Source organism: Hermetia illucens, chromosome 6 (genome assembly GCF_905115235.1).
Source record: "Hermetia illucens chromosome 6, iHerIll2.2.curated.20191125, whole genome shotgun sequence".
Taxonomy (NCBI): Eukaryota; Metazoa; Arthropoda; class Insecta; order Diptera; family Stratiomyidae; genus Hermetia; species Hermetia illucens.
In genome coordinates, this window is record NC_051854.1 from 26,231,073 (window position 1) to 26,247,868 (window position 16,796).

Sequence of the window (16,796 nt, forward strand, 5' to 3'; positions counted from 1 at the left end):
ATACTGCAACCATATCCAATCACCAGCTTAATCGCTAATTCAATTAAATAGGAACGCCCCTGGCTTCGCTGACCAAGCTTGCTGAGCAAAGAACTCCTCTTGTTTCTTTATTATTATCGCTATGTTTTCCTTCTCAAATTTGTTATTTGGTAAGATTGCCAATGTAATAAGCTCCTGTTCCTTAAAGCGCTACCTAGCACCCGACATCATTTCTTCTTTTTCCACACTTTCCCCTAAATCCTCTAAATTTATCCGCTTGATAGTGCCCTCTAATCGCTTTTTATTTAATTACTAGTCCTCCAGGGGCTTTTACCGCAGTAATTTAATTGCTTTTCTTTAGAAAACACTACCAGCGGCCGTTGCTATCACCTTTTGGAATTCTGGAGCGTCTTTGCACAGCAGCAGCTAATCACAGACTCCTCGAGTCCAGCTGTTCGCTAGTCCCCTTTCCGCAGCCGATCTAAGCCAAGCTAGTTTTCACTTTTTTCACCCCGATTCAATGTCGTCGGTGGCAAAAGCAAAAATTACATCAAATTATTGCAACAACAAATTTCCATTCGCCTCAGCCAGTAACAAAACTGTTAGGATTGCATGCAATAATATGCAGCCTGGGCAAGCGTATGTGCTAGCAATAGGTCAACGTTCCTTTTGCAATATTAGGGAATTGTAAAATTTAAATGGAAATTTAAATGGTTTTGAAATCAAAGTTGTGCAATGAAAATTAAATTGATCATTTTAAAAATTAAATGGTCATATAAATAACGGGATTGGAATTGGGAAATCGGAAGGAATGTACTGAAGAATGTAATCAATGTATGATTCGCGGTATTTGTTGCGACAGTTTTAAGAAAATTAAAACGTACGTCGTTAGAACTGAATATTTTATTAAGCAAATATCGATATTTCGGGAACAACTTGTCCTCTTCATCAGGGTGTATACTGCTCCCTAATAGCGACGGAGATGGTGGTACTGAAGAAGTTAATGGGTGCTAAAATGAGAGAAAAAGGAAGGAAACCTGCATGTTAGTAAGTGCACTCTCGCCTCCGATTGTCACTGAACAGGGGAAATGGAATCTTGTGCATTTCGTAAAGTCGCGGACACTACAAACTGATTACATCTTTTGGAGCCCATCCATAGGATTTTTCGATAGCTCATGATCAAATGCCTGTTGTAATTGTCCTGGACTCTAAATAAAATTGAAATTCACGACGTAACGCGTCTTCATCAAAGATGATTCGTTGACCTGTACGAGACTGTATCGACGTGGTAAAATTTGTGAAACCAAAGTCTCACGATGTGATCGGTTGGGCAGGACTTGGGCAATTTTTAGTGCAGAGCTAATTAAGGGACTAGGGCGATTGGTTAATTGAACAATTTGTCCCTTGATTGACCTTAGCTGCTATATTCTGATAGATAAGAAATTGACTCCTTTCTAAAAGTGTCCTTGTCTGTCATAAATCTGATTTAAGAACTATCGTCGTTAAGGTGAAAAATGTCAGACGTATTCAACTTACTCATTTGGTAAGGTGAGTTGAGCCAGATTACGTGGCAAATCATGTTATATGTTGACGTGAATATTTACCAGACATGTAATGTAAAGTAAAAGAAAAACAGTAATGTGATGTCGAACACTAATCGTCGTAATACCAACAGTTGTCGCAAATTATATATGCATCCATTCCTTGCAAACTTATCATTGGATCTACTTTTTCCCCTCCCTTCGCAGCAAGCTGAGAAAGAATAGCCACTTTCATCGCATTCTTCAATAAACTGGAGAATCTTTTGTAGAAAGATTTTTCTTCGACTCTTTAAATTTGTGTTTTATTTTGTTCCGTGAGTGATGTGTTTTTTTTTTCTTAATTATATATTTTGTATTTGAAAAGCAACTTTACTCTTACCTTTGTGTAAAGTTGATTCACTTTGGACGAAAAACTCTCTAAAATGAATCGTGCTACATGTTTTTTTTGCAGCCTCCTTCAACGTCTTCGCCAGGTTGGCGGTGGAGGCCGTAGCACGATCGAGTTCCTTTGCATGTATTTTGGCTTGACCTGAAGTATCTTTTTTCCACTGGACAGGGTCTGAATAAAGGTGAAAACCCGTCGTCACTAAACATATTCGCTTTCAAAGGGAAGGTGTCAGTGTTTTGAAAACCAAACCTGCCTAAGGGTTGTAAATCGACCACAATTTTTGGTATTATATGTTGAAGATTATTACTGTTTTTCTTGAGTTTATTTGGCAAATACATAAATAAATTGTGAAGAAATGCAATACTTCACGAAAGGCCGGAAAGCTGGGACATCTGAAGGTTACAATTAATGGAAAAGCAGTAGGAATCTCTATATCTCCTCGTGTAACTGAAAGGAGCGATTATCTAAACCCAACAAAACACAATGCGCACCAGACGACCTAGAACAGCTCTACGTAGTTAGCATACTGGCGTTATCTGCTTCTGCACAATTAGGAAGGCCAACATTATGAAATGGCTCCTGAATTTTTTTTGCGAAATATAAAGGCAGGAGGTATTATAGTTCCAGAGCCACATGGACATAGTTACTAATGAGATAACGCTACGTGTGGCCATGAACAAACATTACTTGAACAAACTTCCAAAAACAAAATATTAACGTTTCAAACACCAAAAATTACGTCCTGGTGGGATCTGGCTTTCAAATTCGGGGTTTTGTTTAAAACATATAGTAAACCACATTTTTCCAGCTGTGTCGTTTCCAGTTTAAATTACTGAAATTACAATGCCGAGCAGTACAGAGAAATTTAGAAAGTTTAGGTGATTTGCTGATATGTCAGAGGTCCGTACGCAAGAGGTTCAAACTCCTCCCATTGGGGTTTCTCGGATGACGACTAACGAAAAATTCAATACACGATGAACATAGCTTTATTCCTGCATCAAATAAGTTCGGACACACATAGTCCTGGCCTCAACTGGAATCGAACTTTAAAATCAGAATTCTTGCTTTGATCCTACATTGGGCGCTTTTTACAATAGACTTAAATAATGAGCTTCACTACCAGAATTATTATCATCTCTTACTAGCGTCGATCTTCATAAATTCCTTTGCTTTCTTTTCTTTCAAATAAATCCATTCCATGTGCTTTTAACTCATACTGTCAATGTAGGCTTCGATCTTTTCTGTAGAAACGATTCCTGAGGGTCTTTTTAGTCATTGTTAATTATATAGAATGGCTGCATAAAATACTAAACTATTAACAAAACATTCTATTCCCACTTTTAGCCTAATACATAGTTTCCTTTGTGACCTATTGCATTCTGCCTGTCTTGTAGCAACGAAATCTCCTTTCTATAAAATTCATATGACTTGGCTGAGAAGAAATCCGTAGGTCCGGTTTTAAGGCTATCAACCTAACTCCGTAGTTTTTCTTCCCAGTGAGTAGTGTTAAGCCTAACGTTGTTATGGTGAAATATGAGGTTACCTCCTTCACTAGAGATGTACGTTTTACCCACAACGCTGCCTCGAGTTGCTGTAGCGGAGCATAGTATACTTCTGCTGTTACGGTTTGGTTCGTGGCAATAGGTCTCAGTAAATTATCCCTCAACCATCCCACCAAACAGACCATAACACTTTGCGAATATGAATTCCTGTTCTTGCAGTCGATGGCAGTGTTGCGTTTTTCTTGCAAATGGTACTGCGAAACTTAAAATTTTTGTAAAAAACCCAGTTCGTATCCTCAGTGACCAAATAGGAAAGCAGACCTTCTAATTTTTGTTTATTAAGAGTTGAAACGTCTTTATTTAGGCTTCTTTCTAAGGGAACCCAAAAATCGAATTTCAAACAAGTTGGGAAACCGGAAGCTGCGCGCTTCATGTATGAAAGATTTGTGTATTTCTTATATAAAGATATTTGACGGTGCATTTGTCCCATTAGTACCTAGCACGTAATATATACATATGTTATGTGGGGGTATCCACTTTCGGGTGATATTGACATTCATAGTTTTGAATTTGCAAAGAAACGACAACTTTGATCTATTATAACTTTGTTAATAATAGTGCGATTTCCACCAAACTTGGTAAGACCATGCTACATATTATAGCATACATTACTGCATTTCGTAGTACTAGGATAAACTTAGGGGGGTCTTGCAGCCAATTACTAAAAAAATATAGTAATATACTATTATTAAATTTATTTTAACAGATATCGGTATGAAGAGTATTTCTGAGCCTAAGTATTATACAGTGGAAGCCTCATGATTCTTTTCAGATTTTTCGGTTTGGTAGTTTCTGAAAATGGCCACCTTAAAGAAATGAGCACTTTTGCACCCTCGCACTCCCCACCTTTCCAACAAATGTCAAAACTTCATGACTATATGTACACCCCCTTTTGCATGCATGGGGACCCCCCCCCCCCCCTTAAATCCGACGTAGAATAGTGTAACTCACTCTATGCATGAGCGTTCACAGTTCCCACTTTTCCACCAAATTTTGTGTTAATCGCCGTAACCGTCTCCGCGAAAAATGCGTGTGACGGACGGACAGACAGACAGTCAACCGATTTTAATAAGGTTTTGTATTACACAAAACTTTAAAAATAACCCAGAACCCGGATTCTTTCTTCCATGGTGGTGCGGTGTTACAAAAAAAGTTATATAGTTGAAAATCAATTTTCCGAGCCAAAGCTGCTAAGAAATTGTCTGGACTGATCCAAAAAAGGGGATGAAAGGAGAGAAATAAATATGTGAGGATTAACAGAGCGACTCATTTACACAGAAATTGAGAAACTTTCAGTAGAACTAGGTAAGCCGCAAAATATCTTGATCGACAATAACTCATAAGAAATCGGAAAAAAATATATTAAAAAATAGCAAAATCATCACGAATTAATCATACACATAAAATTCTAAATATGAATCGACATTAATTGAAAAATATGTCATAATGCCAGAACGGTTTCCCAATATTCCGCCCACATACTATTTGTCTATATCGCTCACGGTAGCCAAAATCGATCCATACAGCGAACATAACTTCATGCTAATATGTACTCCCGTTTAGGCCTTTGAAAAACCGACCACACAGCTTAGCGCCATCACATACATATTCAAGAGCCACAATTACATTTTTATACTTGATCTACTTATGGAGAGAGCACTAAGGATAGGCAACTAATATGCCATGAAATCAAACGAATTCCACATGACCATTACGACCATTACATTTGCCGGTACCCAAGCTGAAAAGGAAGCAAACAGCTCATAGCGAGCGAGCAATGACCGCTGCCCATCTTCACTATATGGGAATGCATGTGGAAATATCTGAAAGTATGTCGAACCGGATGGCTAGAGAATGGAGCTAAAGAATGGGAACAGGGGCGAGTATCTGTGAACTTTTCTTCACAAGAACACTAGCCATAAACGCCAAGATGAATTAGCGGAGGAATCAATAGAGCCCATCCGACGAATGTTTTTGTTGAGAGATTCCAGCATCGATTTTATTTAGTCTCGGTACCGGTTGCAGACATTCAATTAGTGTTCCATGTTCCAGCAAAAAAACTTTTATTGTCTTCCATTAGATTGAAGGCTATAATCAACCGCAAAAAGCATCTTCTAGATTCAACACTATAATTAAGCAAAAAGAACAACGGGCTCAACCGGGATTTGAACCCGGGACCTCTCGCACCCAAAGCGAGAATCATACCCCTAGACCATTGAGCCGCTTGGTATCTTTACTTTCAAATTTCTTCATTCGCCTTCGCGAGAAAGAAGGTCAATATCTCGCGATTCAAGTTCCACCACATTTCTTACCTTCGGCGTCATTCAAATAAAAGATGCAAAATTCGCTACGCGCTGCAAACAAGCTCTCCCGCAAATAAATGAATAAATAAACACATTTGAACATGACCAGTTTGAAATGAATGGACAAAGATACTTTCAACCAGTTTAGATACATTTTTAGTAGCGGAGAACGGTTAGACACGCTTTGTGTTATCGTTGTGGCATATTTAACATTTTTATGATACCGGCGGACTATACTTGAAATAGGGATTAAGATATTCATACAGTAAATGGTTGTTTTCTTTTATTTCATTTATAGATGGTTTTGGAGAGTTTTTAATTGACGCAAGGCAATTTTTGCGGTATATTGTAGCGCTTAGATAATTTAGCAAATTAGCGGTAAATTTTGAATAATCTTTTATGAAATGAAAATTCCGAATTTTACAAAATAATTAGGAAGCGTAATCAATTTGCCGTTTCGGATAACTTCTCCAACTAATGCATATTTAGATAATTAGATACTTTATTGTATCTATATTTTGAATCTTTGTTGTATTGGAAGGCAATCCATGGTTAATGATTTTTTTCAAGAAATTGGGCACATTGAATATGATTCTAGACTAGACCCAGAAGGTCATTTCTTTATACTCGTTTCCCGAGTTTTTGAAAAAAATACAATTAGGGTGAGTATGCATGGTTCATAGAGTTCCAACTTTCGTTATAGGATATAACGCATGAGCTTTCGAGGTCGCAGTGTGTTTGCGTCCAAATGAATAAATCTCTCATATTGCGCGCAGTGGTTCTAACAGCCTAGTCACGAGTCGAGAAGGGTTATTTTCTGAAACACTAACTTTATTCTAACAAATTCAATTGTATAGGGTACAAGTTTATTGCCCCTTTATTCCGGCGCCCAATGTGGGGAACTTTAGGAATGTCAACTACCATTAATTCAAATTCAATTTTGAATTATTATAAATAGTCTTAGACTCTTATCCTAGACTTGAGAAATATTTCTGGTCGCCCCTAGTGTCTTCTTCTTTTTCTTCAGCCTCTGTCCCACTCACAAGCGGGGTCGACTCGTCGTGATCGGTTTCACCATTTGGCTCTATCGAATGCCTAATCTGGGTGCAATCTCGAGGCTTTTAAATCCCCATCCAGCGTATCAAGCCACCGTTGTTTCGGCCTGCCTTTTAGTCGTTTAGCATCGAATTCGATATTCAGACCAATCTTGGCAAATTCGTTAGCACGAATTGCGTGACCATACCATCGAAGACACCTTTTTCGCAATTTTTCCACGATCGATGCAACTCCATAACGATCACGGATATCCTCATTTCCAACGCAACATCTTCATCTCTATTACCGCAAGACGCCGTTCATTGTCTTTTATCGTCGGCCAACACTCAGAAACATAGAGAGCGACAGAACGGACGACATAGCGGTAAAATTTAGATTTGAGACATTCGTTGATACGTCGATCACAAAGGACAAAAGTTGTGGAACGCCACTTCATTCAGATTGCGTTAATGCGTGAAGCAATTTCATAACGCAGTTCTCCATTGGTTGATAGCGTTGATCCGAGGTATTTAAATCGCTTAGTTCTGGGCAAATCACTGCCGCTGACAGTGATTGTGCCTGTTTTACGAGGATCGGTCGCCAAAAATTCAGTTTTCTTTAAATTCAATCTGAGACGGTGTTGCATGAAGCGATCATTCCATTTTTGGACAAGTTGCTCGATACCAATTTTGCTACCAGATGCTAGGAAAACATCATCTGCATAAAGCAGGTTTTTACTTCAATTCTATGCCTAAAATAGATGGGATGGCCTCGACTATATGTAGTCAATGTGAGGAAAAACGGTTCTGCGTTCCATATGCATCTGGCCGGCCTCCTTAGACAAATTTGGAGACAATGCAGAAGGGCTTGATAAGGGACCCGAGAGCTTAGAGCTGCACTATACACTTACTTTGCATAAACCATTCTGGATGATCGGACTTGAATTCGACAATCGCTCATCTGAGATATATTTGCCCCTGAAATCTCACTGTAGAGCAGATAGTACCATAAGAACCGGAATGACATCTATAGGCTTAATTTAAGTCTCGCGGATCTACTTTCATTTACCTTGTTTGTTAACGATTGGCTTCTTTGCAGAATTTTCATAGGAGGTACAGCAGATTCTCATACCGTACGCAGGATTTGTCGTAGATTCAATGAATGATGTTCTGCTTTTCAGCGCCTTGCCTGCACCCCTTAATGGCTACAGGAATACTAGGTAGCTCTAGCATTGCTCAGTATTTTTATGACCTCCACTCTTTCTCGTGTTGTTTTTGTCGTTCTGGTAAATCCTCTCACTGTAGACGATAAGATGAAAATAATCGATAGAAACTCCCCTTTGTCTTAACTGAAAACAATTGTAGACGTATTATGTCTTTTACTATAATTGCGTCCAAAAATGGGGGGAGATGTGGTGCGCGTTCTAAGATGAAAAGTCCAGACTAAAATGTCAATAGTGATGGAATCCTAACCTCTTTGAAATTTAGAGACCCTGAAAAGGGAATGAAGAGCGTAAGAGGTCTTTGGACGTACAGGCTAACGACTGCTGAAGCTTCAAAAGCGTTGACAAAATTCTGTTAGTTTCAGAATCTTCAACAAGAAAATGTCACCAATCAAAATGATTGCTAAACAACGCAAGGATCCGACCAATATAAAATTCTGTAAAGTCTTCTGCTTCATTTGAAGTTCGAGTTCGAGTCCGGAAAAAAAACATGAAATAAATTAGCAGTGTCATCGTATAGTCCGTAAAAGCATCAAAACGTTTGAAAACAAAATTTTTAGCTCTGTCTTCTTTCGGATTTCATAAGGGCTGACCCATAAAATTGAAAACTCCACCATCTGGTGTACCCTGTGAGGAGTTTAAGAATACACTCAAACAGTTCCATGCTTATCGTAAATAACGACTTAGAGGGAGACAGATTGGGGCTAGGCTATTTGAAATTTTGAAACTATACTAACATTGAAACGTCATCAACTTCCGGGTAGCGACTCATCTCATGCAGGAGACCTTGGGCTATTGAAAACGGACTATGATTGGTTTCTGGAATATGTGCAATCTCTTCAACACGGTTGTGGAGTGAGTTAAAATGTTCACTTTCTCCAAATAGCACAATATTTCCAGCCACATGAACTCGGCAATCTAGCCTAAGCGAAGTAAGATGGTGGGACACTGGAGAGTGCACCCCTCCCTCTTCAGGCAATGTGCTTTTGTACTCTGTAAAGCCAAGTGGTAGCAGATACGAATCTGGTGTCGCATTACCAATCGGATAAATTCAGGAGTTATCTCTTTGATGTGCGTAATAAGAGAGGCGCTGACATCGGCCTTGAAAGGGATCACCATCTGCTTGCCTTCGCTAGAGTGATGCGTCCGCCACTTCTCGCAGGCTTGGAGGGCTTTTATGGATAAGATGGCTAGTCACAAGAGAAATTATCTAAATTATCCAGGCCGTCAATGCACTCGAACCGAGTAAAGCCATTGGGCTTAACAGTCTCCCCGTAGACAGAAAGTGGAAGAAGGGGATGACCATTAGGACCCCAAAGAAGACCACCCATCTTGAGTGCCTCACTGCCATCGCAAAGATAATAGCTAAAATAGTCCTGGAAAGAACACCTCGAAAGCTTGATCGACAGAGATCGGACAATTGGTTTCCGCTCTGGATCCTCCTGCATTGACCACATCAACACCCTACGAATCATTTTGCAACAGTATCCGGAGTTTACACCTTCGCTTCACGTACTCTTCATCGAATTCGAGAAAGCGTTTCAGCAACATGAATAATAAATGCATCTGGGCTACTTTACACAAGAGGGGTATTTCAGAGAAATTAGTAGCTATTATCAGAGCGACATATAATGGAGCAAAATGTCAAGTCCAGAATCGAGGTAGAACCTCAGAGCATTTTGAGATTCAAACGGGAGTCAGCCAGGATTGCATCTTTTCAGCGATATTTCTTCTTCTAGCTATTGATGTCGTTCTTCCTGCTGTCTTGTTCGAAGGTCGTGGAGGAATTCAATGGACCATGACATTCTTCCTCAAACACTACGACGACGATAATGACATCTGTTTGCTTTCTCGTCGGATTATGGACCTTGACCAAATAGAATTTGAAAAGAGAGAAATAGAATTGGACTGAAGAGAGAGAGCAGAGCGTCAAAGGCACTGTTACTCAAGAGCTCCAAGTCTTCCTTGATACTAACCCGGCAAAAATTTTGGTCGGCGGACTGGCCGTTGAGCCGTGGTTGATGTGGTCAGAAGGTGGAAGCGGCAATGGATAGGTGACACCTTAAGGAAAAGCGACAATTCCATTGCTGGCTGCGCCATACAGAGGAACCCACCATCGCAATATGGTCTACGAGTAGACCATCGACCCTTAGTAGGGCATGGCAGGGGAAGCAACCATATATGTAGATCTAAACCAATTCAATGCGTTCAAACCATTATAAATAAAATCCGTTCCATATTTTTCAAAATTTACGTCAGAGGATTGCATTGAATCGTTCCATTCATTCTTAAAGATGATGAAACGGGTTATGTTCCTACTATGACACTCTAAAAGCAAAAATAAGTTTCCATTTATGGTCGGTATCTACACGGATGAGAGACAAATCTAAATGCTACTACTGTTATAAGTTAGGCAAGTCAGAACCACAAGCCCATGATCGACTATGAAAAAAAAATGATATGAATTCAAATTCTACATGGTGTCACCATTTTTGTGCATCTTCATCTTTCTTTTTGTTTTGTAGAAAATTAGGTTTTGAGTTCAAATGTTATAAAAATAGGAAGGTGACATTAAGTGAATATTAATTATCTAAATATAATCGATTTTGGGTAACATCTGAAAACGAAAAGTGAAATTGTGCTAATTACCCAATTCAATATCTTCTAATACTTCCATTCATTGAAAATGTTTTTGCAGCTTTCTATGTAAATATCAATTATTTTTCGAGTCGGAATTGGCAAATTTATTTATTGAAAGATAAATGTTGGACAACAATTTATTAAGAATATTTGAGAACTTGTATTTACATATACATGGACGTAGAAGCATGTCTAGAGATAAGTGCTCTCCTTTTGGGAGCTTCTTTATAGCAGTTGTTAATATCGGTTGCCTTGGCTGTAAATTTAAGGGACCTAATTAAAATTAACCGTAGATATATGGGTAAGTTATGTAACCAGAATAGGTAACTTTTGATACATAAAAGCGCACTGCTGTTACATAAATTCCCTTTCCCTAAAGATGGCGGAAAATCGTGTGTTTCATGTAACTTTACAAACTTTCAAATAAGATACAAGTCGCAAATATCAACTATAAGGTTACTGTTTCTTCCGTTTGATAGTGGAGTCTGGTCGTCTGGATCGAGTTCACCAGTTCACTTGAGTGCGTAAGTTTGGATACAGTGAAATCGACAGGTTTTGAAATCATCATCATCATCATCAACGGCGCAACAACCGGTATCCGATCTAGGCCTGCCGTAATAAGGAGCTCCAGTTATCCCGATTTTGCGCCGAGGTCCACCCATTTGATATCTCTAAAAGCTGCCAGGCATCCTGACCTACGTCATCGTTCCCTCTGAGGCAGGATCTGCCTCATCTTCTTTTTCTACCATAAATATTGCACTTATAGACTGGATCATCCTCATCCATACGGATTAAGTGACCCTCCCACCGTAACCTATTGAGCCGGATTTTATCCATAACCTAACGGCCATGGAATCATTCATAGATTTCGCAGTTATGTAGGCTACGGAATCGTCCATCCTCATGTAGAGGGCCAAAAATTCTTCAGAGAATTCTTCTCTCGAACGCGCCTAAGAATTCGTAAGTTTTCTTGCTAAAACCTAAGTCTCCGAGGAATACATGAAGTTTTCATCGTCGTAACTGTTATCGGTTGTGATTTTCGACGCTAAATAGGAGAAATTATCAACGGTCTCCAAATTGTAGTTTCCTATCTCGGTTTGATGTTGTTGGTTGGTTGGTTTTCGGTGCTGACGTTGCCATCATATATTTGGTCTTGCCTTCATTGATGTGCAGCCCAAGATCTCGCGCCGCCTGCTCGATCTGGATGAAGGTAGACTATACATCTCGGGTTGTTCTACCCATAATGTCAACATCGTCAGCATAGGCCAGTAGTTGGGTGGACTTAAAGGGGATCGTACCTCCTGCATTTACCTCAGCATCACAGACCACTTTCTCCAAGGCCAGCTTAAAGAGGACGCATGATAGGGCATCCCTTTGTTGATGTAGAATGGTCTTGAGAGTGATTCTGCTGCTTTTATCTGGCCTCGTACATTAGTCAGGGTCAGCCTAGTCAGTCTTATTAGTTTCGTCGGGATACCAAATTCTCTCTTGGCCGTGTACAGTTTTACCCTGGCTATGCTATCATAGGCGGCTTTAAAGTTGATGAAAAGATGGTGCAACTGGTGTCCATATTCCAACAGTTTTTCCATCGCTTGCAGCAGAGAGGAAATCTGATCTGTTGTTGATTTGCCTGGAATGAAGCCTCTTTGATATGGGCCAATGATGTTCTGGGCGTATGGGGCTATCCGGCCTAGCAAGATAGCGGAGAATATCTAATAGCTGGTACTCAGCAACGTGATACCTCTATAATTACTGCACTGTGTGATATTTCCTTTTTTATGTATAAGACAGATAACGGTCTTTGCCAGTCGTCAGGCATTGATTCGCTGTCCCATACCTTTTCTTTTTTTTTTGGGGTAGGGTAGGTGAATGCTTGAGCACAAGTTGATGAACCACTTGGTGTAATTGGTCGTTTCCATATTTAACCAATTCGGCTGTAATTCCATCGGCTCCTGGCGACCTATGATTTTTAAGCCGATAAATTGTACGAACTGTTTCTTCTATACTTGGTGGTGGCAGTATTTGTCCGTGGTTTTCAGTTGCCGGGACCTCCAACTCGTCGATGTTCTGGTTGTTCAGTAGTTCATCAACGTACTCAACGCATCGCTCCAATAAGCCCATTCTGTCGGAAATCATATTTCTTTGTCTCGGCAGGATGAACATCGAGGTGTGTAAGGTTTCATCCTGCTGACTTGTTGGTAAAACTTCCGCGCCTGGTGCGGTTGTTACTTCTACTTTTCGAGAATCTTCTTCCTTCCTTCCTTTTTCCGTCGAAGCGACTTTTCCGCTCGACGGAGTTCATGATAAGTCTCCGCGCGTGCCTGCGTTCTTTCAGAATGCAACATACTGGGTATGCAGCATTCTTCCGTTCCGTTGCTAGCTTACATTCATCGTCAAACCAGTCGTTCCGACTTTTTTGCGGCTATGGCCAAGTATCTGTGTGGCCGTATGATAACGTTCTTCAGGTGATTGTGAAGATCATTTGTTGATGCTTCATCTTCAGGATCTCTGTTGACTGCGGTTCTTGCGCCATCCATTTCCCTCTTATAGGTGTTGCGGAGGGCTATGTGTTGGATGGCTTCAGTGTTAACTCTCACCTGATTGTTCGAGGGGATTCTGGGTGGTGCTGTTATCCGAGCTCGGAGCACCATGCCAACGAGATAGAGATCCGAGTCTATTTTGGCCCCCCTATATGTTCTGACATTCTTCACGGCTGAGTGGTGGCAGCGTTCAATCAGCACGTGGTCAATTTGGTTGAAAGTGTCCCATCTGGAGAGGCCCACGTTTGTTTTTGGACCGCTTTCCGCGCAAACCAGGTACTTCCAACAACCATTTCGTGTGACACTACTGATTGAATAATCCGCAGTCCGTTATCATTTGTATTTTGATTTAAGCTATGGGAGCCAAGGTATCGCCTGAATATGGGCCCTGTGGGTACTTGGTTTTGAAATCCCAACTGAATATAACCATTGTCTTTTACTAAATCTCCCAAATTGAAATAGTATTTCATTACAAGACAATCAATTATAATATGGAAATCGAATTTCTTTATCTTTTAACCATGAGAGTGAAAACTCAATTTTCAGGACATACAAACTCCCAGCAGACAACCTATTTACAACTTACAGAAGAAGAGCTACAATGGACGACTTATTTTCACATGAAAATGGGAAGATAACACAATCTCTTCCCTGGAGACCCTTATTCATAACCTTTATATGACATAAATGCAAATGTGCACATATTAACTTGTCAACTCTCAACGTAAATTCTCAGATGTAAGGTTCACCGTCCCGACAGCATTTTGTGAAATGACCACTGAACATGACATAATATCTAACTTTACGGCAGACACAAAACCCACAACAATGCGATCACCATCAAGAATTCCTTACAACACTTGGGACGATAGGAAGTGCTGAAAGATATGACCAGTATTTTGTGATTTATCAACAACCATCAAGTATCCAACAATAGCTCCTAAATGAGCTCCAACAACTTTGAAGATGCATGAAGTGTACTCATGACCATGTTACATATTAGACATCAAGGGAGACTTGGGTTCATTCATATGAAGAGATTCTTGCCTGAAATTAATCGATAAATTTGTTGTAATTATACTTTATGAATTTTCACTCTCGGAAAATGGCCCTCTGTAAAGGCACTCATGGATTATGATAAACTAATTGGCTATAACATTCCCGAAGTAAATTATGTTCTTTACTTTGAAAAAAAACTTTGTTGTTGTCAATCTTTTAACTTGGAATGTATCTGACCACATTGTTAGCACAATCACTAGACCGTAGAGCTAAACATAGTCATATTTCCGCTAGCTCGTGGTAGATTAGTTTAAATGCGGAAATTCTCGCGGATTTTCCGTAAATGATATCGTTTAGCTAAACAAAAATGCTTCTATTATCGCGAAACCACAAAAGTGAACTTGTACGAGTATTGAGAACAGTTTTATCGATTTTTTTGTTAATGAAAATAGAAGGAAGCGAATGAAGGTGTGAAGAATTGATTTAAGCGTGTTGTTGCTACTGAAAAGTGTCAATTCAGGGGACAGTACACGGGGTTAATTGAATAGGTGTATACAAATGAAGGACTGTTGAGAGGCTGGTACTTTCATCATCATCATCAACGGCGCAACAACCGGTATCCGGTCTAGGCCTGCCTTAATAAGGAATTCCAGACATCCCGGTTTTGCGCCGAGGTCCACCAATTCGATATTCCTAAAAGCTGTCTGGCGTCCTGACCTACGCCATCGCTCCATCTTAGGCAAGATCTGCCTCATCTTCTTTTCCTACCATAGATATTGCCCTTATAGACTTTCATCCATACGGATTAAGTGACCCGCCCACCGTAACCTATTGAGCCGGATTTTATCCGCAACTTGACGGTCATGGTATCGCTCATAGATTTCGTTGTTATGTATGCTACGGAATCGTCCATCCTCATGTAGGGGGCCAAAAATTCTTCGGAGGATTCTTCTCTCGAACGCGGCTAAGAGTTCGCAATTTTTTGGTGGCTGGTACAATTGAGAACAACACAAATAGCTCAACTAACAGTTTCGTCCAATTCCAGATTTCTGACTGCTACAAATGGCGATAAGGTCCGGAATCCACTCGTATTCTCAATCTTTATTGTATCTAAGATGTTGAAACTATCTGTACTACTAGGAAATCCCGCCATATACAAGGAAGTTACAAAAATCTTGCGAACTAATGGAGAATCTTTTTTCAATATTTATCTTTTTATGTATCATCTGAATCTACGGACTACATAAAAAATCTTCTAAAGGTGACGAACGTACAGATGGTTGAAAAAATCCTTCATGAGCCCTTTTGATTTAAGTCTGAGAAAGCCAGACAGCGGCATTGGCTAGAAATAGCCGAACTCAGCACCAACATTTTCTCTGGGTGATACTTTAGTTACTAACATCCCGGCCTTATTAGTAGTTTTCACGTTCCACTGCTTGAATAAAATAAAATCTCACTCTAGCGGTCTAGGATTCCTTAATTAAGATATTCGCGTGCGGGCAGGAGTTCACATTTCTCTATTAAGCTGCAGCCTCTCACTTCAAAATTGTTTTGACAATGGATTACAAAATGCCAAAAGCCAATCTGCTAGTGTCATCATTACTAAACATATGAGATGCCTTGGTAGTACTTAATGGCATGATATGAATTTTCTATGTACAGCTAATACCGCTTAACTGTCGAAGACGGAATATATGGTGTGACTCCGTCAATTTTGTCAACAACATTCTTCTACTGGCAATAGAGGTGGTGTATATCTCTGTCTAGAATAAGATTTTTAATTTTCCGGGGGGCTAGTTCTATCCTCAAATTTTCCGAAAGCACTAGCAAGTGTGATCCCACTTCTATCACTGATCCATTGGTAAAGGTCTCCGTCGGTGATTATAGCAAAGTATGTCCTCTCAAAGACGAATATTGACATCATATGTCGAAGTAAAAGTAGCGAAATTGGAAAATGGCGATGATGGGTCCTTTTGGAAAACTAAACTGATTGATTGTGAAAAACCATACGAACCTTTTTCTTGTGCGATTAAATCCATACATGCATTTCCGGTCGATATTTAACGTGCAAATTCCAGAGAAAAGCGGCAGCCATAAGCCTAATTTAGCTACGCATCTGTCAAAACCATACAAATGAATTGGTGGCAGCTTTCTCATGGGATAAGTATATATGCCGACCCACCTTGCCTTTTTGTCAAGCGAGACAGGTTCGCGACATTTCTTTTGACATACTTGGCCAAATGAACTGATGGCGAATCCTTTGCTTGGTGATTCACCCGTTTTGACGAGGGTGGGAAAAGACTACGTAGAAGATTCGCTTTTTCAAGGATTCTGGCCCGTACAGATAAAGTCATAGTGTCTGGTAGGCTTAGTGTTATCCAGTCTCAGTTGTTGCAAGTCGAGTAGGGTTGGATGCTAGAGGCTTTGTAAATTGCAAGAGAGGATTTCTAATTTTTTCCTAAAAAACGAGTGGCTGGATTATAGTGAGTACATTAAGTATGGTATAGCCCCGAAGGTTGCGAACTTTCCTGTTAGAGATGCAGATGTTGAAGGCAACTTGTAAGAGTAAATACCAAGTAAGATCTAT

General features: G+C 39.9%; 2 protein-coding genes and 1 non-coding gene across 3 annotated transcripts in view; 1 reads left to right on the forward strand and 2 right to left on the reverse strand.

The window, feature by feature from the left end:
* LOC119658764 (rabankyrin-5) overlaps positions 1-16,796 on the reverse strand; it is a 135,147-nt gene that overhangs the window by 54,243 nt on the left and 64,108 nt on the right. The window lies entirely within an intron of this gene.
* The window catches only part of LOC119658765, a 77,749-nt gene that overhangs the window by 41,600 nt on the left and 19,353 nt on the right, over positions 1-16,796 (forward strand). The window lies entirely within an intron of this gene.
* On the reverse strand, positions 5,621-5,692 carry Trnap-ugg. Its single transcript has one exon. It is a non-coding gene; the product is annotated as a tRNA-Pro (tRNA).